Genomic DNA, 23,540 nt, shown 5'->3' on the forward strand with positions numbered 1-23,540 from the left:
TATGTTGAAAGCCCCACATAGGACAAGATAAAGGTTGACCAATAATTTGGAAAAAGGGAGGTGCAAGTGGTTGGGAAGTCAGCGAGAGAGCATTTTGGGACCAGTGACCACGGATCTACTAGCTTTAAAATAGTTATGGATAAGGCCAGGGCTAGTTCCACATGTTTATGTCCTACATTGGGGCAAGGCCAACTTTGATGGTATTAATCAGGAACTTGCAAATAGTTGATCAAAATAGTTTGTGTTCAGGCAAAGGGACATCAAAGGGACATTGTGTTCAGGCAAAGGGACATATATGTATGCACTGAGTACGAGCAGCTTTCAATTTCACTGTACATGTATAGTGACAATAAATGGCATATATATATATTGCATATATATCTGAAAAGTGGGATGCTTGTGATAGTGAGTGTTCAATTATTCTTGCTATCGAGGGAGTGCAGCGTAGGTTCACAAGGTTAATTCCCGGGATGGAGGGACTGTCATATGCTGAGAGAATGGAGCGGCTGGGCTTGTATACTCTGGAGTTTAGAAGGATGAGAGGGGTTCTTATTGAAACATAAGATTATTAAGGGTTTTTTTTTATGATCACTCAGAATATTTAAGAATAAGGGATAAGCCATTTTGAACGGAGATGAGGAAACACTTTTTCACACAGAGAATTGTGAATCTGTGGAATTCTCTGCCTCAGAAGGCAGTGGAGTCCAATTCTCTGGATGGTTTCAAAAGAGAGTTAGATAGAGCTCTCAAGGGGCCGCCCCACTGCGGCGACCTAATCCGCGAGTTCTGGTGAGTTTACCCTCGACTCATACTCGCAGCATGATCGACACGAGAATCTAGGAGGTCTTTGTAACTCTCCTTCATGTTCGAGATTGCCTACTCAAGGCCTCAGCTAGGTCTCGGTGTATTTTTCAACTTGTCGAAAAATGTCCGTGAGTAAAAAATGGTTGCCATGGAAAAAATCGATACTTTTTTTACTCGTAGGTTTAGCCGTAGTAGGTCGGCATGTTATTCGTAGGTAATCGAGGGCAATCGAAGGTACTCGAGGGTAGTCGAAGGTAGTCGTAGATAGTCTTCATCATAGTCGAAGGGAGATCGAAGGAGATCGAAGGAGGTCGTCTTCAGTCTACACTATTTGGTGTCCAATTTTCCCGAAGCTAGTCGAAGCTAGTCTTCAACGTAGTCGAAGGAGATCAAAGGAGGTCTTCTCCATAGTCGAAGGAGGTCTTCAACATGACATTTTTTCAAACTCTCCTAAACGCTTCTAAACTCGCCAATTAGGTCACCGCAGTGGGACAGCCCCTTTAAAGATAGCGGAGTCAAGGGATATGGGGAGAAGGCAGGAACGGGGTACTGATTGTGGATGATCAGCCATGATCACAGTGAATGGCGGTGCTGCCTCGAAGGGCCGACTGGCCTACTCCTGCACTGTCTATTGTCTATTGTCTGTGTCTTGAGGATAGTCCGTATTAGTCCAGATTGGATGCCCTTAATGTTCCATCCCTGGATGATTTCAAGTGCTCATTCATATACTTATTAAATGTTGTCAGCGATTCTGCTTCCACCACTCTCTCAGGCATTGCATATACTCACCATTCTCTGGATGAGAGAGGAGGGGAGGCCTGGAACAGTCAGGTAGAGACATGGAGAGATAGGGTCTGTTTTCCCCGAAAGAGGAGGTGAAGAGTGGACTTGATTGTGGTATGTAAAATTATGCTAGGTAGAGATAGGGATAGATAGCAGATATATTTTCCTCTTATCGGAGGTAGATAAAAACGGAGGACATAGATTTAAGATAAGATGCAAGAGATTTAGAGGGGATCTGAGGGGTGTAGTAAGAAACTGCCGATGCTGGTTTACACTGAAGATCGACACAAAATTCTGGAGTAACTCAGCGGGACACGCAGCATCTTTGGAGAGAAGGAATGGGTGACCTTTTGGGTAGAAACCGTTCTTCGTCTCTCCAGAGATGCTGCCTGTCCTGCTGAGTTACTCCAGTATTTTGTATCACATAAGGAACTGAAGTTAGTCTGAAGAAGGTTCCTGACTTAAAACATCACCTATCCGTGTTCTCCAGACATGTGCAGGAAAGAACTGCAGGTGCTGGTTTACACAGAAGGTAGACACAAAATGCTGGATGTAACTCAGTGGGACAGGCAGCATCTCTGGAGAAAAGGAATGGGTGACGTTTCGGGTCAAGACCCTTTAGATTTAGTTTAGAGATACAGCGTGGAAACAGGCCCTTTGGCCTACAGGGTCATTGACGACCAGTAGGCCGACATTAACATTATCTTACAACAACTAGGGACAATTTAACATTTTAACATTTACCAAGCCAATTAACCCACAAACCTGTACGTCTTTGGAGTGCAGGAGGAAACCGGAGATATCCGAGATAACCCACGCAGGTCACGGGGAGAACGTTCAAAATCCATACAGACAGCACCCGTAGTCAGGATCGAACCTGGATCTCCGGCACTGCATTCGCTGTAAGGCAGCAACTCTACCGCTGCACCACCATGACCGCCCTTCTTCAGACTCATTCTCCAGAGACTCATTCTCCAGCACTCTGTGTCCCACCGTACATAAGTGCCTCGTTTAATTCCAAAGCCAAACTCAAAGCCCCACTTGTAGCCATCACCACCGGCTAGGCGTCTCCTCGCAGGATTTGCTCTTTTCTCCGATCCTTGTTTTGGTTTTCACTTCACTTATAAATAGCTCGTAAATTCGCAATATAATTGGGAATAATGCGACGGGAAAATTGTTCATTCTGAGAATTCTTTGCATTAGCAAAAGATAATGTTATCTTCAAAAGGCTTTTTGTTACCGTGGAACATTGACTATGGGCTTGTCGTCATCCAAATACAAAGGTCGTCTAATCACAAGCAAATCTGATTGTGAAATTGAAAAGCAACTCCTTTTAAGAGTTAGTTGTGACTGTCTATCACGATCTACAGCTCTCCTTCAAAATCCTTGGGGATGAGAACAAGTGACTTGACAAAGGATGCATTCTATATCTGGAGTGAAATCTGGTAATATAGAAACCTGTTTAGCTGTCAGTATGACTTTTGCTCAAGAGTCTAAGTGCGCAGCAGAAGATGGGTTTTTTTTAAGGTCCAGCTCTTCTTGGCAGAGGAGAGTACTGGTAGAGGGAAATTGGCTGGTTCTGCGGTTGAGATACAATATACAAGATAGATTTATTCATCACATATGCCAGATGGCACAGTGAAATGAAATTCCCATACAGCCATACAATAAAAAAAGGGACACAACACAATTTTAGGGTTTGACATAAAACATCCCCACACAGCAGAATCAAAGTTTCCCACTGTGTGGGAAGGCACCAAAGTCAGTCTCTTCCTCCACTGTTCCCCGTGGTCAGGGCATCCCCGTGCCCTCCGCAGTTGCCGCTACGGGCGGCCCGATGTTCAGGACCGTTCTCTGGGGTGTTGTAAGTCCGACGTCAGGGCTGCGGGACGTCCTCAGCGGCGTGGACACCAGAGTCGGCCCCCTCCTACCGTAGTCGGCGGCTTCCAAAGTCCGCAGGCCGCGCCGGGTGAATAGTTAATTAATCCACCGTTGGGTGGAGGAGAGTGTCTGAAGAAGGGTCTCGACCCGAAACGTCACCCATTCCTCCTCGCCAGAGATGCTGCCTGTCCCGCTGTGTAATGGGCCTGTCCCGCTGTGGCAATTTTTCAGGCGACTAGCTTGTCGCCGCATGTTCGCTGGCGGTCGCCGGGAGTAGTCTCCACAGTCGCGCAAAAGATCCGTAGCGTCTTTCTGGTCGCTGCTAAATTTTCAACATGTTGAAAAATTTTAGCCGACTGTGTGTTTGGCGCCAATGACAGCTTGACTTCTCCTGATGTAAGTGCTGTCGTAGGCTGTCGCCAGGATGACGTAGGTTGTCGCTGGTTTTTCGGCGACCTGCTATGACTATGACAGTCGCCGGCAGTTCCCTAAAAAAATCGCCAAGTGGGACAGGCCTTTTACTCCAGCATTTTGTGTCTATCTTCTCTCAAGTGTGTAGCAACTCAGTAGAGCTTGATAAAGATTATTTGTTTGATGGAGAATGTTGAAAACATTCAGCAGGTCAAAGAGTGTCAGACCATGCTAGATTTGCTGAGTGTTTCCAGAATTTTCAGATTTCCAGCACCAGCAGGATTTTCATTGCAATGTTTCAGGGATCCAAGATGGTCCCTTTTCACCCAGAGCGTGGTGAGTACCTGGAGTACACTGCTTGAGAAGGTGGTAGAAGCAGGGTCGCTGATAGCATTGAAGACGTGTCTAGCACAGTTCTTGGTCCTCCAATGCATTCCAAATGGAATTTAAACTGGAGGTGGCAAAGGGTGGACATAAGCAAAAAAGGATTCTTGGAGACGAAGAGCTACCTTAAATTTAATTGCGTCTGGTTGAGTAACTATGGTAGGGTGAAGACTATTCCATGCTTTAATTGTGCGGGGGAAGAATGAAGTGCTGTCCACTTGGTAGCTAGTATCTCAAATTGGATCAAATTCCCTCGTCTGCTCCTAATAGGTTTGGGTTTGGTGTAGGTTTGGTAATCTATGTCGAGCTGACCATTTAACATTTTGTAAAAACAGGTCAAACCGTGAGCTTCAGGTCTGTCTTGGAGAGGGTTCCACTCCAGAGAATACAGTGTCTGAATCACCTCAACATTGAAGGCGAAGGACTGTATTGACCATTTGTGACCTGTTTGATAATGTTCAATACAGCTCGGAAACAAGCCCTTTGGCCCAACTTGTCCATATCGACCAAGATACCCCATCTAAGCTCGCCCCTTTTTCTCGCATTTGGCCCATCTACCTCTAAATCATTCCTATACCATATATCTGATCTTTTAAATGTTGTTCTTGTACCTGCCTTAATTACCACCTCCGGCAACTCGTTTCATACACCTGCCACTAAACCTACATCTGTGTATGAAGGAACTGCGGATGCTGGTTTAAACCAACGCTAGACGCAAAATGCTAGAGTAACTCAGTGGGACAGGCAGCATCTCTGGAGAAAAGGAATGGGTGACGTTTTGGGTCGAGACCCTTACTGAACCTAAACCCTCTGAGTGCAAAAAATTGCCCCTTTGCTTCCTATGAAATCCTGCCCTATTAAATCTTGCCACTCTCTGTAAGCTTCTTCATCCCAGGGAGCCCGAGTTGCCGAACCAGTCTATGTGCTCTCTACAAGACACCCTGTAGCCTAGACGTTAAAGAGAGTGTTCGTCAACATACCGAATCTCCTCACTCTTCTAAGGAAGTAGAGGTGTTGATGGACCTTTCGTTCTGGTTGCATCGTAGTGCTGAGCCCAGGACAGATCTCAAGAGATGTGCACGCCCAGGAACTTGCAGTGGTTGACTCTCTCCACTGCCAACCCGTCGATGAAGACAGGCCGACCCAAGTGGGAAAGTGGAGTGCCGACATGCACACAGGTTGTGCATCTATAGCTTTGCCCTTCCAAAGTCAACAATCAGCTCCCTGGTCTTGCTGCGAGCTGGATTGTTGTTCAATCTCCCTGCTATACTCTGATTCATCATTACCCACTCGTCAGTCAGTCATTGTCAGGGGTTCTTTATTGACGCATGTATCGAGGTACAGTGACATTTTGTATTCTGCATACAGTTCAGCAAAGTATTACTACACGCGAACACAATCCTAGCTTCAGTACAAAATGTGTAGAAATGGTTCACTGAGACATTTTTTACTGGTGTCAAGGGTTGTGGGGAGAAGGCAGGAGAATGGGGTTAGGAGAGATAGACAGATCATCCATGATTGAAAGGCGGAGTGGACTCAATGGGCCGAATGGCCTAATCCTGCTCCTTTCACTTATGGCCATATGAATATAGAAGAGGCATCAGGTTTGGCACCAAAGTCCAAGCTGCTTTATGTGCAGCTGGCCATAAAGGCCTGTTGTCCTGGCAGCATTGCAGGATCGGCCTGGCTAAGTGAAGTTGCAGGCACCCTCCACTGCTGCTCCACCGTTGTGTGCCGCTGCAGGCCTTGTCCGATCGGTCTGCGCGTCGGTCTCTTGGCGAGGTGCCTGATCCGGTCGAGGCCCAGGATGCTGCAGGGTCTCTAGCCGCCGCCTCGGTCTGGATCCTGGCTTCGGCTCGTGAACGGTTTGTCCCCCTCTGTGCACACCTCGGGTGTTATAAATATTCAGTGAAGAAAGTATTCGGTGAATAAGTATTCACAGCAGGCAGTGAAGAAAGTGAATGGCATGTTAGCCTTCATAACAAGAGGAGTTGAGTATAGGAGCAAAGAGGTCCTTCTGCAGTTGTACAGGGCCCCAGTGAGACCACACCAGGAGTATTATGTGCAGTTTTGGTCTCCAAATTTGAGGAAGGACATTCTTGCTATTGAGAGAGTGCAGCGTAGGTTCACCAGGTTAATTCCCGGGATGGCGGGACTGCCATATGTTGATAGAATGGAGCGGCTGGGCTTGTATACACTGGAATTTAGAAGAATGAGACGGGATCTTATTGAAACATATAAGATTATTAAGGGATTGGACATGGTAGAGGCAGGAAACATGTTCCCGACATTGGGGGAAGTCTAGAACCAGTGGCCACAGATTAGGAATAAGGGGTTGGCCATTTAGAACGGAGATGAGGAAAAACCTTTTCACCCAGAGAGTTGTGAATCTGTGGAATTCTCTGCCTCAGGCGGCAGTGCAGGCCGGTTCTCTGGATGCTTTCAAGAGAGAGTTAGATAGGGCTCTTAAAGATAGCGGAGTTAATGGATATGGGGAGAAGGCAGGAACGGGGTACTGATTGTGGATGATCAACCATGATCACAGTGAATGGCGATGATGACTCGAAGGGCCGAATGGCCCTCCTGCACCTGTTGTTTATTGTCTATTCAGATAGTACCTGCAGTTAAAACCGAACCTGGATCTCTGGTGCCGAGAGGCAGCGGCTCAACTGGCCAAGTCACGGCCAACACTGGTCTCCGACTAACTCACAGCAGCTTGTCTGAATTTGGACCTGCTGAAGAGAATCAGGAGTACAGAAACATAAATGACAGAGGTCACAGAGCCATTAAAGCATTCCTGCCTTGTAAAACCTGGGGTTTATTAGTGAGACTTATAGGGGAACAGTGGAGCAAGCAGAACCAAAGCAATAGATCAGGCTACTGATGCACTGATTGGCGTACTTAATGCCTGGATGCAAGTGGGATAAGACCTGAAAATTGCCTGACCCGCCGAGTTACTCCAATACTTTGTGTCTATCTTCGGTATAAACCAGCGTCCGCAGTTCCTTGCTCCACTTACATTTCTTTGCCTTGTTGCTTCGTCCCCTACTTTAAACCCCGTCTCCATTGTGCCCCTGGGCTATCTCTCTCCGAGCTGTGCTGCCTGTTTTGCACACCCTTCTTTTGTTAAGGCACCCGTACAAAATTCAACCAGTTGGTGCTTCTGGATTTTGATTTTCTTCTGATCCATCGTTGCTTGCGACAAAAATTGATGTTGCTTATGGATTTTCCCGGTAATCAACTGCCCCTTCTTTCTTTATAGACTGCCGGCAATGATGTTCGAACCATTAATCCTCTTGCCTGAGCGCTGTGCATGATCAATGAGTTAGAGTCTGCCATGCGGAAAAAGACCAGAAACCAAATCAAATACCTATGTGTGCAACCATCCAGATTATATTCATCTGCGTTATTATAATAGTAGAGCAACATTGCGAAAAGCTCTTGCACAACCCGGCAGTGTCCCACTGTCACAATGACATATCTTGCAATTCCAAAATTGTTCGATGCTTTATAAGACTGTTGTCATGTAGGAAAGGATGGCAGCAGTTTATGCACAGCGAGCTCACACAGACTTTGATGTGATAATGGCCTGATCATCTTTTAGGGCGGCACGGTGGGGCAGCGTTGGAGTTGCTGCCTTACAGCGCCGGAGTCCTGGTTTTGATCCCGACTACGGGGGCTGTCTGTATGGAGGTAAAAACATAGAAAATGGGTGCAGGAGTAGGCCATTCGACCCTTCGAGCTGGCACCACCATTCAATATGATCATGGATGATCATCTAAAATCAGTACCCCGGTCCTGCTTTTCCCCCATATCCCTTGATTCCGTTAGCCCTAAGAGCTCTCTCTTGAAAACATCAAGTGAATTGCTCTCCACTGCTTTTTGTGGCAGAGAATTCTGCAGATTCACAACTCTCTGGGTGAAAACGTTTTTCCTCATCTCAGTCCTAAATGGCCTACCCCTTATTCTGAAACTGTGACCCCTGGTTCTGGACATCGGGAACATTTTTCCTGCATCTACCCTGCCCAATCCCTTAACAATTTTACATGTTTCTATACAATACCCTCTCATCCTTCTAAATTCCATTGAATATAAGCCTAGTCGATCCTTTCATTTGTACGTGCTCCCCGTGACCGTGTGGGTTTTCACCGAGATATTTGGTTTCCCTCCACGCTCCAAAGACGTACAGGTTTGTAGGTTAATTAGCAGTACAAATGTAAGTGTCAATGTAAAATTGTCCTTAGTGTGTGTAGGGTAGTGTTAATGTGCGGGGATCACTGGGCGGTGTGGTGGGCCGAAGAGCCTTTTTTTCGCTCTGTATCTCGAAACAAAATCTTAGTGATGCTCATGGATCAGAAGCTGGAACAGTGGGCAGTGTGAGGAGTTAATGAGACCCACACATGGTCCATTCAAAACAGCTGGACGCGCCATATTGAAAATCGAAAATGCTGAACATTGTGTTTTTAGTTTTTCTGCTCTTTGCTCGTATCCCCTTTCCTCCCTCCAGTACCTACCTTCAATGCACTTCCTGCGTTTCCCGGGGTTAGCTGTTCAATATTTTGCTTTGTTACGGGAATGTTTTAAAATAACCTGGTCCCGTGAACCGTCACTGATGTGTCGAGTCCCCTCCCCGGGTTGCCTGGTATCGGCACAACGCACCTTAGTATACGGGGAATAATTACACGCTCTTATAACCGAGTTCATTTAGCCGGCAGCTGTCCTTCTGAGCAATGAAAATCGAATCAAATCCCCTTGGGCAGTCAGTTGGGTCAGTAAGGCGTTTTAATAGGTGGGTGGTGGAGGATGATTAAACGCTTCCTTGAAACTGTAACCATTGAGCTCCCTGTGACACCTGTTCTTGTGTTTGCCACATTCACTGTCCCCTTCTTTGTCCCTCATTCTAAATAGTCTTTCTGCACCCGTTTTGTGATGTGACATTGTCCAGGCTGTGAAGGAGAGAGCAGCCGGGGTCAACTCTTTGACCTGTGGCTGCTCAACATCACCACTGGCTCCCAAACAAGGGACAGACATTTTGGCGTTCATCATTGCTGGCAGGGAGAACAAGCTCCGCTACTTTCCCTTCAAGCCTGACCTTGCTCGTTACTGCTGCACAGCGGGTGCGCCTTGCAAACGCGCAGGGCCATGGTGCAATCGTTGCATTAGTATTTCATTCCAGCGCTACCTAGGGGTGGGTAAGGGTGGGTGAGCAGTGTTTTAAAACCCTTACCTGTAATTAACAATCAATTAACAAGATTGCTAAGTGCTTGGACACACTAGAGGCAGGAAACATGTTCCCGATGTTGGGGGAGTCCAGAACCAGGGGCCACAGTTTAAGAATAAGGGGTAAGCCATTTAGAACGGAGACGAGGAAACACTTTTTCTCACAGAGAGTGGTGAGTCTGTGGAATTATCTGCCTCAGAGGGCGGTGGAGGCAGGTTCTCTGGATGCTTTCAAGAGAGAGCTAGATAGGGCTCTTAAAAATAGCAGAGTCAGGGGATATGGGGAGAAGGCAGGACTGATTGGGGATGATCAGCCATGATCACATTGAATGGCGGTGCTGGCTCGAAGGGCCAAATGGCCTACTCCTGCACCTATTGTCCATTGTCTATAGTGCTAATTAAGTAAGACATGGTGTTGCTACCTGACCTGTGAAGATGGAGTGAGGGGGCTTTGATGTTCTCGCAGCATTTTAATCACCATCTACTCATGAGAGGAATAGCTCGGGTAGATGCACGGAATCTCTTGCCCAGAGTAGGGGAATCGAGGACCACAGGACCCAGGTTCAAGGTGAAGGGAAAAAGGAACATGAGGGGCAGCTTTTTCCATACAAAGAGTGGTGGGTGTACGGAACAAGCTGTCAGAGGAGGTAGTTGAGGCTGGGACTAGCCCAACGTTTAAGAAACAGACAAAAATGCTGGAGAAACTCAGCGGGTGCAGGGCAGCATCTATGGAGTGAAGGAAATAGGCAACGTTTCGTCCCGAAACGTTGCCTATTTCCTTCGCTCCATAGATGCTGCCCCGCACCCGCGGAGTTTCTCCAGCATTTTTGTCTACCTTCCATTTTCCAGCATCTGCAGTTCCTTCTTGAACATTTTAAGAAACAGTTAGAAGAGTACATGGACAGGACAAGTTTGGAGGGATATGGAGCAAGCGCGGGGCAGGCGGGACTAGTGTAGCTGGGACATGTTGGCCGGTGTGGGCGAGTTGGGCCGAGGGACTGGTTTCCACACTATGGCTCGATGACTCTACTCGCCATGCATGGGGCTGTCTCACTCAGGTTTGCAGGGAAGAAACATCCCGGAGGGAGCATCAGCTTGCCTGCTGGTGGCTTGCTGCTTCTGTTCACCTGCATCTTAGTCAAGAGCCACGAATGTTTGATGGTCATATGTCCCGAAACGGAACAGAGAAATTAACTGTACCTCGGTACGCGCGACAATAAACTAAACGAACGAACTAACTTGCAGTATTTGCAACAGCACAACAGATATGCAAACATAGTACTCACCACATGTACACACCACGATAACAAGGGGCCACAGTTTAAGGATAAGGGGGATATCTTATAGGACCGAGGTGAGGAAAACAATTTTCACACAGAGAGTGGTGAATCTCTGGAATTCTCTGCCACGGAAGGTAGTTGAGGCCAGTTCATTGGTTATATTTAAGAAGGAGTTAGATGTGGCTCTTGTGGCTAAAGGGATCAGGGGTTATGGAGAGAAGGCAGGTACAGGATACTGAGTTGGATGATCAGCCATGATCATATTGAATGGCGGTGCAGGCTCGAAGGGCCGAATGGCCTACTCCTGCACCTATTTTCTATGTTTTCTATGTCTCTAAAGAACAAAAGTTCAATATTGACATTTTGGTGTATATATTGTCATGGGATGTGTGTGTGTGCATATACGTATGTGTCCTCTAAACCTGTCCTATCCATGTACCTGTCTAACTGTTTCCTAAACGTTGGGATAGTCTCTGCCTCAACTACCTCCTCTGGCAGCTCTTTCCATACACCCACCATCCTTTGTAATAAAAAGTTACCCCTTAGATTCCTGTTAAATCTTTTCCCCTTTATCTTAAACCTATGTCCTTTGGTCCTTGATTCATCTACTCTGGGCAAGAGACTCTGTGCATCTAATTTTGATAGTGTTGATGAAAGTTCTTCAACCTGAAACACCATTCTCTGCTGTTGCAATTTGAACAGCTGGATAACTGCGGAATTATATTTCCATAGTTCCAGACAACACAGAAGGAGACCACTTAAGGCCCTGTCCCACTTTCACGACCTAATTCACGACCTTTTTTACTCGTGGACATTTTTCATCAGGCTAGAAAAACGCCCCGACCTACTTGATGCCACGAGTACCTACGACCAGACATCACGACCTACCTACAGCCTCCTACGACCTCGTGACGCCCATGCTGCGAGTATGAGTCATGGGGAAACTCGGCAGAGGTCGTGAATTAGGTCTTGAAAGTGGGACAGGCCCTTTAGAACCTAGAGCAGTGCAGTACAGGCCCACTCACTCACAGTGTCGGTGCCGAACATGATGCAAAGTTAAACTAATCTCCGCTCACATATGATTCATGTTCATTAGTCATAGGAGCAGAATTAGGCCATTCGGGCCATCGAGTCTACTCCTCCATTCAATCGTAGCTGATGTATCTTACCCTCTCAACCCCAATCTCCTACATTCTCCCCACAACCGTTGATCCATTTCTGCCCATTCCTGCTGATCCGTCCATCTCTGCTGCCCCACAGAGCAGACCCATTACTCACCGAACCATTGTTCCTGCTCCCCCCCCCCCCCCAAAAAAAAAATTCTCTGCACATTCTACCACTTACCCAAGCTTTATAATGGCCAACTAAACTATCAGACAGCATGGATTTGGCATGTGGGAGGAACCCAGAGGCAATCCCACATGTCACAGGAAGAACATGCAAACTCCACACAGATGGCATTGGAGGTTAGGATTGAACTTAAATTGCTGGAGCTATGAGGCAGCAGCTCCACCAACTGTGCCCTGAACTCCCTGGAGATCTCAGATTTCTGGCAAAATTTAGTTTAGTTTAGTTTAGAGATACAGCGCGGAAACAGTCCCTTCCCACCACCGAGTCTGCACCGACTAGCGATTCCCGCACCCCAGCACCATCCTACGCACATACTGGGGACAACTTTACATTTACACCAAGCCAATTAACATTTGGAGTGTGGGAGGAAACCGAAGATCTTGGAGAAAACCCACGCAAGTCATGGGGAGAACGTGCAAACTCCGTGCAGACAGCACCCGTAGTCAGGGTCGAAACTGGGTCTCTGGCGCTGTGAGGCTGCAACTCTACAGCTGCGCCACCCTGATGCCCAAATGTGTTTTTTTCCCCCCTGTTGAACAAATCCAAGCCATTCCCTGTGGTCTTTCTATTTGTTTGATCTCCAAGACAGAAACTAGAAGAGTCAAATGTTGTTTCCCCTGTTGCCTGGGGTTTTATTTTGCACTTGTTGATGAATCCACTTTCAGTCACATTGACAGAGGAAATCAGAGGCGTTGGTTAAAGTTTGAACTTGCCAGATGTTCCTTAGACACTCGAAGCACCACATGTGAAAATAATGGGCTGAACTTCAGGGGTGAATGAGCGGTCGAGGTTCAGCAGCATGGTGTGGTTTGAAGGAAGCTGGCCCGTCCCATCAATGTCAACGCCAGAAGAGAACCTTTAAACTTCCCCCGTCACCAGCACCCCTGCCTCTGTTGCCGAGGGTCCTGTAACTATTCAATCACAACAGAAAATACGCTGGAAATAAGCAGCAGCTTGACATTCATCATTTAGAAAAATAGGAAGTCAAGATGGGGTAACACAGCGGCGCAGCGGTAAACATAGACACATCGGTGCAGGAGTAGGCCTTCGAGCCAGCACCACCATTCAATATGGTCATGGCTGATCATCTAAAATCAGTACCATGTTCATGCTTTTTCCCCCATATCCCTTGATTCCGTTAGCCCTAAGAGCTAAATCTCCTGAAAACATCCACTGAATTGGCCTCCACTGCCTTCTGTGGCGGAGAATTCCACAGATTCACAACTCTCTGGGTGGAAATGTTTTTCCTCATCTCAGCCCTAAATGGCTTACCCATTATTCTTAAACTGTGACCCCTGGTTCTGGACTCCCCCAACTTGGGGAACATTTTTCATGCATCTAGCCTGTCCAATCCTTTAAGAATTTGAGCTGTTTCTACAAGATTCCCTCTCATCCTTCTAAATTCTAGCCCAGTCGACCCATTCTTTCATCATATGTCAGTCCCGCCATCCCGGGAATTAACCTGGTGAACCTATGCTGCACTCCCTTAATTGCAATAATGTCCTTCCTCAAATTAGGTTACCAAAATTGCACACAATACTCCAGGTGTGGTCTCACCACGGCCCTGTACAACTGCAGTAGGGCCTCCTTGCTCCTAAACTCAAATCCTCTCGCAATGAGGGACAACATGCCATTAGCTTTCTTCATTACTTGCTGTACCTGCAAGCTTACTTGCAGTGACTGATGAACAAGGACACCCAGATTTCATTGTGCCTCCCCTTTTCCTAATCTGAAACCATTCAGATAATAATCTGCCGTCCTGTTCTTGCCACCAAGGTGGATAACCTCACATTTATCCTCATTATACTGCCTCTGCCATGCATCTGCCCACTCACCCAACCTATCCAAGTCACCCTTCAGCCTCATAGCATCCTCAGCTTACACTGCCACCCAGGTCTGTGTCATACGCATACTTGGAGATGTTACAGTAGACAATAGACAATAGACAATAGGTGCTGGAGTAGACCATTCGGCCCTTTGAGCCAGCACCGCCATTCACTGTGATTATGGCTGATCATCCACAATCAGTACCCGTTCTTGCCTTCTCCACATATCCCTTGACTCTGCTATCTTTTAGAGCTCTATCTAACTCTCTCTTGAAAGCATCCAGAGAATTGGCCTCCACTGCCTTTTGAGGCAGAGATCTAAATCATTAATATATATTGTAAACAACTGTGGTCCCAGCACCGAGCCTTGCGGCACCCCACCAGTCACTGCCTGCCATTCTGAAAATGACCCATTAATTCCTCCTCTTTGCTTCCTGTTAGCCAACCAGTTCTCTATCCATGTCAAACCCTACCCCTAATACCATGTGCTCTAATTTTGCACTCTAATCTCTTGTGTGGGACATTGCCAAAGGTTTTTGAAAGTCCAGATGCACCACATCCACTGGCTTTCCCTTATCCATTCTACTTGTTACATCCTCAAAAAATTCCAGAAGATTCGTCAAGCATGATTTCCCCTTCATAAATCCATGCTGATTTTGACATATCCTGTCACTACTTTCCAAATGCACTGCTTTAAAAAAACATCTTTATCATTCGACTCAAGCATCTTCCCCACCTTCGATGTAAGGCTAACTGCTCGATAATTCCCCATTTTCTCTCTCCCTCCTTTCTGAAAAAGTGGAGTTACATTGGCTACCCACTAGTCCTCAGGAACTGATCCAGAGTCGAGAGAACATTGGAAAATGATCACCAAATGCATCCACAATTTCTAGGGCCACCTCCTTGAGTACTCTGGGATGTAGACCATCAGGCCCAGGGGATTCATAAACTTTCAGTCCCAACAGTTTACCTAACACCATTTCCTGACTAATGTGGATTAGTTCCTCCCTCCCACTAGACCCTCGATCCCCTAGTATTTCTGGGAGATTGTTTTTGTCTTCCTTTGTGAAGACAGAACCAAAGTACTCGTTTAAAATCCAAAAACTCGTTTAACTGTTCTGTCATTTCCTTGTTTCCCCATTATAACTTCACCTGTCTCTGATTGTAAGGGACCTACATTTATCTTCACTAATCTTTTCCTTTTTACATATCTAAAGAAGCTTTTACAGTTCTATATTCCCTGCAAGTTTTCTTTCACGCTCTTTTCCCCCTTCTTAATTAACCCCTTAGTCCTCCTCTGTTGAGTTCTAGATTTCTCCCAGTCCCCTTCTTCTGGCCAATTTATGTGCCTCTACCTTGGATTTAACACTATCCCTGATTTCCCTCGTTAGCCACGGTTGAGCTGCCTTCCCCATTTTATTTTTTTCACCAGATAGTGATGCGCAATTTTTGTAGTTCATCCATGCGAGTTCATTCCCGATGTTGGGGAAGTCCAGAAGAAGGGGTCACAGTTTAAGGATAAGGGGGAAATCTTTTAGGACCGAGATGAGGAAAACATTTTTCACACAGAGAGTGGTGAATCTCTGGAACTCTCTGCCACAGAGGGTAGTTGAGGCTAGTTCATTGGCTATATTTAAGAGGGAGTTAGATGTGGCCCTTGTGGCTAAAGGGATCAGGGGGTATGGAGATAAGGCAGGTATGGGATACGGAGTTGGATGATCAGCCATGATCATATTGAATGGCGGTGCAGGCTCGAAGGGCGGAATGGCCTACTCCTATTTTCTATGTTTCTATGCGGTCTTTAAATCTTTGCCATTGCATCTCCACCGTCAACACTTTAAGTATAATTTGCCCATTCTAGCCAATTCCCGTCTCATACCTTTGAAGTCTCCTTTCTTTAAGTTCAGGACCCTGGTCTCTGAATTAACTGTGTCACACTCCATCATAATGCAGAATTCCACTTAATTATGGCCACTGTTGCCCAAGGGGCCTTGCACAACAAGATCTCTAACTAATCCTTCCTCATTACACAATACCCAGTCTAGGATGGCCTGTCCTCTAGTCAGCTCTTCTACATATTGGTTTAAAAAACCATCCCGTATACATTCCAGGAAATCCTCTTCCACAGCGCTGCTACCAATTTGGTTGGCCCAATCTATATGTAGATTAAACTCACCCATAATAACTGCTGTACCTTTGGTACACGCACCCCTAATTTCCTGCTTGATGCTGTCCCCAACCTCCCTACTGCTGTTTGGTGGTCGACAACGTTTTCTGCCCTTGACTACTTCGCAGTTCTACCCATAACGATTCTACAGCATCCAAGCTAATGTCCCTCCTTGCTATTGCATTAATCTCGACCTGAACCAGTTGTCTCTGTACTGTACACTGACAATGACAATTAAAATTGAATCTGAATCAATGCCACCCCACCTCTTCCTTCCTGAATATCAAATACCCCTGCATGTTTAGCTCCCAGTCTTGGTCACCCTGGAGCCATGTCTACGTAATTCAAACTATATCTTATTCCTTAACTACCAACTGCACATTCCATTCATCCACCTTATTACGAATGCTCTGCACGTTAAGGTACAAAGCTTTCAGGTTTATTTTTCTTATCTCCCTTCTACCTTTTGCTTCTGTCCTCCTTTTATGGCCCTCTGTCTCCTTGCATTGGTTCCCATCCCCCTGCCCTGTTAGTTTAAACGTGACCTTTCCTACACTCTCTTTCCGGTTAGCTGCACGCATACGGTTTCAAGTTGTTGACTCCATCCCCCCACTGTTTAGTTTAAACCCACCTGTGTAGCACTAGAAAACCTGCCTGCCAGAACGTCGGCCCCCCTCCAATTACGGTCTCACATTGCCGAGGTTGGATTCTAACTTCACACTCAAACTAAAAGCTCCTTGGCAAAACCAGTCTCCTGCAACAATTTGCGATCTCCAGAACGATCGCTCTTTGTGCCAGACAGCAGTCCCAGGGGCTCGTCGAACAACATCCCCACGGTGAGCGCGACCCTTGCATCATTTGTAATTGTAGGCCGTTTGATTTACTGCGGAATTTTCTTTACAAATTGCTTTGCGAGACCTTAATTAACCTTGCGGCAGTTGTAACGTGTATTCCCTTTAGTCCCCAGTGCCCGGAAACATGAAGATATACCATCCAGACCGAGCCTGCAGGAACAGCTCTTCCTGGCGGTCGGTGCTCGAGGAACTTGAATAGGAATTCTCATCATCTCTTCCTCGTGCTGAGAATAAATCATTACACATAAAGATAACAGCAAATATATCTTTGACCTCCATCCCTCCCTCCGCCTTCCAGGCAAATGCAGCCAGTCTGATTTCCACAGCTTCTCTCCATTATTGAGGTCATGTCTCATTGAGTGTGACTCGGGGAAATGTTTGCCGCTCTTGATCTTTACTACCTGTCGTTGATCTGAGCTCCTCACGTGCTCACTCAGCTTGTCAGCCTTTGATCGAGACCCTTCGCAGCACACAGCAGCTCACGACCGAGCGGAGAGCCTTAAACCTATGTCCTCCGGTGCCCGATCTCCCCTATTCTCTTTAGTTTTTAGTTTAGTTTTGTTTCGAGACATAGCGCGGAAAACAGGCCCTGCGACCCTCCGGCGATCCCCGCCCATCAACAGTTACACTGTGCTACGCACCATTAGGGGCAATTTACTCTTCTAACAAGCCAATTAACCAAAGAACGTACAAACTCTGGACAGGCAGCATCCGTGGTCGGGGTCGAACCCGGGTCTCCGGTGCTGCAAGTGCCTGTAAGGCAGCAACTCTACCGCTGCGCCACCATGTTTTCCTTAAGATTTGGAATGTGGACGGAAACCGGAGCACCCGGACAAAACCCCAGCCAGTCACAGGTACAATGTGCAAAGACACAAAATGCTCGAGTAACTCAGCGGGCCAGGTAGCATCTCTGAGCTCTGGGCAAAAGACTCCGTGCAGCCACCCTGTCTATTGGGGTCAAGGAAAGAGCATTCACGTCGCGGCCCTGTTTCCACCAATCTTTCCAACCACCACGTACAAGAAGCACAAGAAGTGCAAGACGCCATTGTATGCAGATGCCCAGAAGTGTGTTCAGGTCTGGCTGAACAATTTCTAATTTAGTTTAGTTTAGAGATACAGCGGGTGAACAGGCCCTTCGGCCCACTGGGTCCGCGCCGCCCAGCGATCACCGCACATTAACACTATCCTACACCCACTGGGGACAATTTTTACATTTACCAAGCCAATTAACCTACAAACCTGTACGTCTTTGGAGTGTGTGAGGAAACCGAAGATCTCAGAGAAAACCCACGCAGGTCACGGGGAGAACATACAAACTCCGTAGTCGGGATCGAACCCGGGTCTCTGGTGCTGCATTCGCTGTAAGCCAGTAACTCTACCGCTGCGCCACTTGTGTTGTGGACTCAATAAGAAGGCCCTGTCTATTCCCATCGTGATTTTATACATTATAAGATCACCCCTCCCCCTCCTGAGTAAAGCCCTAGCCTGCCCAGCCTCTCCGTACAGCTCTCGTGACTAAACTAACCTAGACTATGGATGAATTTGAGTGTTTGCTCAGCTACAGAGCATTGAGCCAACTAAAACCATCTAAGCAGCAGAAAGGAGTCCCGGCTGAATGGGCTGATATTTCATCCGCACTCAGTGTGCAGTGGAGATAAGCTAACCAAGCCACAATAGGCAGCAGGTCAGGCGCTGCCCGCTGCACTGGAATAATCACATGATATCAGTATAATGGGATCTGGTGGAGCAGCACAATCCTAATAGCAGAGCTGAAGAGGCAAAAGCTGCAGACGCCCCCCCCCCCCCCCCCCCCCCCCCCCCCCCCCCCCCCCTCCTCCCCTCCCCAGCCCAGAGCTGTCCGGTGAGGCAGCGTGAGACAGAGATGAATCTTTATTTTAGTCAGAGCTCAACGGTTCGTAACAGCGAGAGCGCCTGCTCGCTGGCTGAGTCCTTGTGTGAAACGCTGTCGCCTTTCACTCTCCACACAGACGGCACCTGTTCACCACTCTAGATAGACACGAATTGCTGGAGTAACTCAGCGGGACAGGCAGCATCTCTGGTGAGAGGGAATGGGTGACGTTTCGGGGTCGACACCCTTCTGACCCGAAACGTCACCCATTCCTTCTCTCCAGAGATGCTGCCTGGCCCGCTGAGTTACTCCAGCATTTTGTGTCTACCGTTTAAAGCAGCATCTGCAGTTCCTTCCTACCCATTCACCACCGCCATCCCTGCTCGTTGCCAAACCCTGACCCGGGTCATCGCTTCTCCTCAGTACTCTGGAGCGGAGAGATCTGACCGGCTTGGGAGTGACAAAAGGGCGGCACTGTGGCGCAGCGGTAGAGCTGCTGCCTTACAGCACCAGAGACCAGGCTTCGATCCTGACTGCGGATGCTATCTGTGCGGAGTTTGCACGATCTCCCTGTGCGGGGGGGGGGGGGGTTTCTCCAGGTGCTCCCGTTTCCTTCCACATCCCAAATATGCGCAGATTTGTAGGAAACAGGCCCTCCAACCCACCGGATCCGCGCCAACCAACAATCACCCGGTACACTAGTACTATCCTACACACTGGGGACAATTAACAGCAGCCAATTAGCCTACAAATCTGTACATCTTTGGAGTGTGGGAGGAAACCGGAGCATCCGTAGAAAACCGAACAGACAGCAGCCACAGTTGGGGTCGAACTCGGGGTCTCCGGCACTGTAAAGGGCCTGTCCCACTTGGGCGTCATTTGCGCGTCACGCAGGTGGCGAGCGAAGATTTTGTGAATCCCAAAATCCTGGGGCGCCGTGGGCGATCGTGCGTCACTGCCTACGCCACCACGCACCATGCGCGCCATCACGTATGCGTCACAACGCGGGCGATTGCGCGTCACTGCCTACGCCACCACGCACCATACGCGCGTGATGCACGCCATGTGCGCCATCACGTGTGCGTCACAACGCGGGCGATCGCGTGTCACTGACTACGCCACCACGCACCATACGCGCCATCACGTATGCGTCACAACACGGGTGATCGCGCGTCACTGCCTACGCCACCACGCACCATACGCGCCATCACGTGTGCGTCACAACGCGCGCGTCGTGCATCGTGACGCGTAAATGATGTCGCGTAAATGACGCTCAAATGACGCCCAAGTGGGCAACAATTCTACGGTCGCGCCACCCTGCCGCCCCAAAAAAACTAGCGCCGAAATTCAGTGTGTCATGGGAAGGAGATGTGTTCAACAGACTGGATTTCTGCATTCCAAACATGGATATAAAGGACATTTGCCCCCTCCAACCTGACTAACACAATTCTCATTGCTCGCCCATCAAACGCAGACACTCTCCTCCCGTCCCAGAAACCCCTGGGAAATGAGCAGAAAGGGACGTATAATAAAAAAAACCCAGCCTAATTTGTATTTAAAATGAAAAGGTTAATTGTGCCAGCTATTACCTTGTGATTTGAAATGCTAATGGAGTTGGGTTTTCAGAATCATCTCAGGCATTTATAACGACTTTGGTTATGGTGAAGAGTTAACGGGCAGGCAAGAGACTGTCGTTCACGCTTTATGTACTTAAGTGCTCAAAATTATTAATATCCTGATTGCTTGACATTGAGAAAAAAATCCATTTGTTCTTCAAACGAAATTGCCTTGCAAATGAAAGAAAGTTGAGACTTCTATCTCGACGGCAGGATGATGATTTATTTTTGCATTCATACTATCTCCTTAAACGAGGTTCGTGCAAAAAGGTCTGAAAGGCATTCAGAAGAGGTCTTCACCTGTAATAATTTAGTATCATAAAGCACTCAGAAAGTGCTTGAAAAGAGCAGCTGTAGTCACCGGCATTTCCATTGTTTTGAAACATTTAACATATTTAATAGAACGTAATAAAGTGCGGCTGAAGAATAGGTCCTTCCGCCCATGATGTTGGTTTAGTTTAGTTTAGAGATACTGCGCGGAAATAGGCCATTCGGCCCACCGGGTCAGCGCCGACCAGCGATCCCCGCACATTAATGGGCCTGTCCCACTGAGGCGACTCTTTAGGCGACTGCCAGGGACTACTTTTAATGTAATTCCCTCTCTACATCTGGCGACAACCTACGACAGCACCTACATCAACCTACGAAAACCTACGACATCAAAAATTGTCGCCACTTGTTTCAACATGTTGAAAATTTTGCGATAGTCGCCTGTAGTCGCCCAAAAAAATCACCTTAGTTGGACAGGCCCTTAACACTCTCCTACACCCACTAGGGACAATATTTACATTTTGCCAAGCCAATTAACCTGCACGTCTTTGGAGTGTGGGAGGAAACCGAAGATCTCGGAGAAAATCCGAGCAGGTCACGGGGAGAACGTACAAACTCCGTACAGACAGCACCCGTAGTCAGGATCGAACCCGTGTCTCTGGCGCTGCATTCACTGTAAGACAGCAACTCTACCGCTGCGCCGCCGTGACAGCCTGTACGTGATCCATATCTCTCCATTCACTGCTTACTGTGTCCAATATCATTTCCTCACAAAATCCACAATCATATCTGCTTCCACCAACCCCTGGCAGCGAGTTCTAGGCATCCACCACTCTCTGTGTTTAAAAAAACCTGTCCCACGCATCTTCTTTGAAGTTTCCCCTCTCATCAAATACATTGTCTTTTTCCAAAGGTAGGACAATCAAGAACTCGAGGGCATAGGTTTAAGATGAGATAGGAAAGATTTGATAGAAATCCGAGGCCATTTACTTCACACAAAAGGCAATGGGTATATGGAACGAGCTGCCAGATGAAGTAGTTGAAGCTGGTCCAATAACATCATTTAGGCATTTGGACAGGTAAATGGATATGAAAGGTTTAACGGGATATGGGCCAAATGTGAACAAATGGAACTAGATTACATGGGGGCATCTTGGTCAGCATGGAGGAGTTGGGCCAAAGGGCTCATTTCCCATACAATGGAATTTGCCTTGGTGCTCCTCCCACAAGTAACAACATGATATACAGTGACAGTTATGAATGACTCAGAAAACACTAAACATTAATAATAATGAAACATTAAAGATAAAACACCATTGATCAAGCATGTAAACCAACAAAATACCAGATCAAAGGGAGGCTACAGATTTTTGGCTGTTGAGTAGAGCAACTACTCGTGGATAAAAACTGTTTTTATGTCTGGCTGTGGCAGCTTTGACAGTCCGGAGTCGCCTTCCAGAGGGAAGTGATTCAAAGAGTATGTGGCCAGGGTGAGAGGGGTCAGAGATGATCTTGCCCGCTCGCTTCCTGGCCCTTGCAGTGTACAGTTCATCAATGGAGGGAAGGTTGCAGCCAATAACCTTTCGAGATTGACTCCATGTGACTTACATGGGTGGTGTGACAGGTATGAACTGGCTTAATGCCTCTTCAGTCACATTGAATTCGGCATCTTCTCCCCATTAGCATCAGTGGTGGAGAAGCTTGTGTGGACCTGTAATCCTGAGAGCGATGCCATCTGGAGCGATGGTGGTAAGGTCAAGGGGGAGGTCCCTGACAAAGAGCAATCCAATTAAGACCTCAACGGTGGAACAGGCGGAGGATGATGGCTGGCCTTAGTGGAGCGTCACAACGGCTGGGAAGGCGGATGAAGGCTGCAGCAGAAAAGGGTCCCCAGTCGTCTTGGACTCCATGGTACTGGATCGTGACCCAGATCTGTCAAGGACCGTGTGGTGGCTGCCTGTGCACCAGTCTCCCCACGTTAAACAAAGCCACGAACAGGCGTCCTCCATGGAGAGAACAGTCGTACTCGTTTCGAGTGATCGCCGATGATGATGACTATTGGCCCAAAGCTATCAACCGAATTGAAAGGGAGCTATCTGTAGGTTCTGGCCAACATATAGTATGCTTGCCTTCATTGATTGGGGCATTAAGTATAAGAGTCAGGAGGCCATGCTGAAACTCCATAAGACTTTGGTTAGGCCTAATTTGGAGTATTGCTTACAGTTCTGGTCGGTCCTTTGCAGAAAGGATGCAGAGGCTTTGGAGAGGATGCAGAACAGGTTTACCACAATGCTGCCTAGATTAGAGGGTCTTAGCAACAAGGAGAGGTTGGGTGGAGTTGGATTGTTTTCCCTGGAACGTCAAAGGTTGAGAGAAGACCCAGTAGAAGTATGTAAAATTATGAGCGGTGTAGATAGGATAGACAATCACAGCCTTTTTCCCAGGTCGGAGATCTCTAGGTCTAGGGGGCATAGCTTTAAAGTGAGAGGTGCAAAGTTTAAAGGAGAGATGCAGGGCAAGTTTTTTAATACATATAATATAGTGGTGAGTGCGTGGAATCTGCTGCTGGGGGTGGTTGTGGAGGCACATTCGTGGGTGGCGTTTCACATGGAAATGCAGGGGATAGAGGGATATGGATTATGCGCAGTGTGGCGCCACCTGGTGGTTAGGCCGCTTACTGAGCGAACCCTCGGCACTTGGGCCTGACAGGATCACGTGGCTGACTGTGTTTGGTGGGAAGGAGTCGTCACGTGGTTAGTGGGTGTGCCCCGGTATATATAAGCGAGCCCTGGGGAAACCCCCCTCCCCCTGGTCGCGTGTGTGCTGTTCTCTGTATTACCTCAAT

The 23,540-nt window shown here is 47.5% G+C and overlaps 1 protein-coding gene across 2 annotated transcripts in view; it reads left to right on the plus strand.

Moving 5' to 3' along the window:
- The window catches only part of adck1 (aarF domain containing kinase 1), a 453,257-nt gene that overhangs the window by 98,403 nt on the left and 331,314 nt on the right, over nt 1-23,540 (plus strand). The gene's annotated exons all lie outside the window — the stretch shown is intronic.

The sequence above is a fragment of the Leucoraja erinacea genome, chromosome 9, assembly GCF_028641065.1.
Source record: "Leucoraja erinacea ecotype New England chromosome 9, Leri_hhj_1, whole genome shotgun sequence".
NCBI classification, from domain to species: Eukaryota; Metazoa; Chordata; class Chondrichthyes; order Rajiformes; family Rajidae; genus Leucoraja; species Leucoraja erinaceus.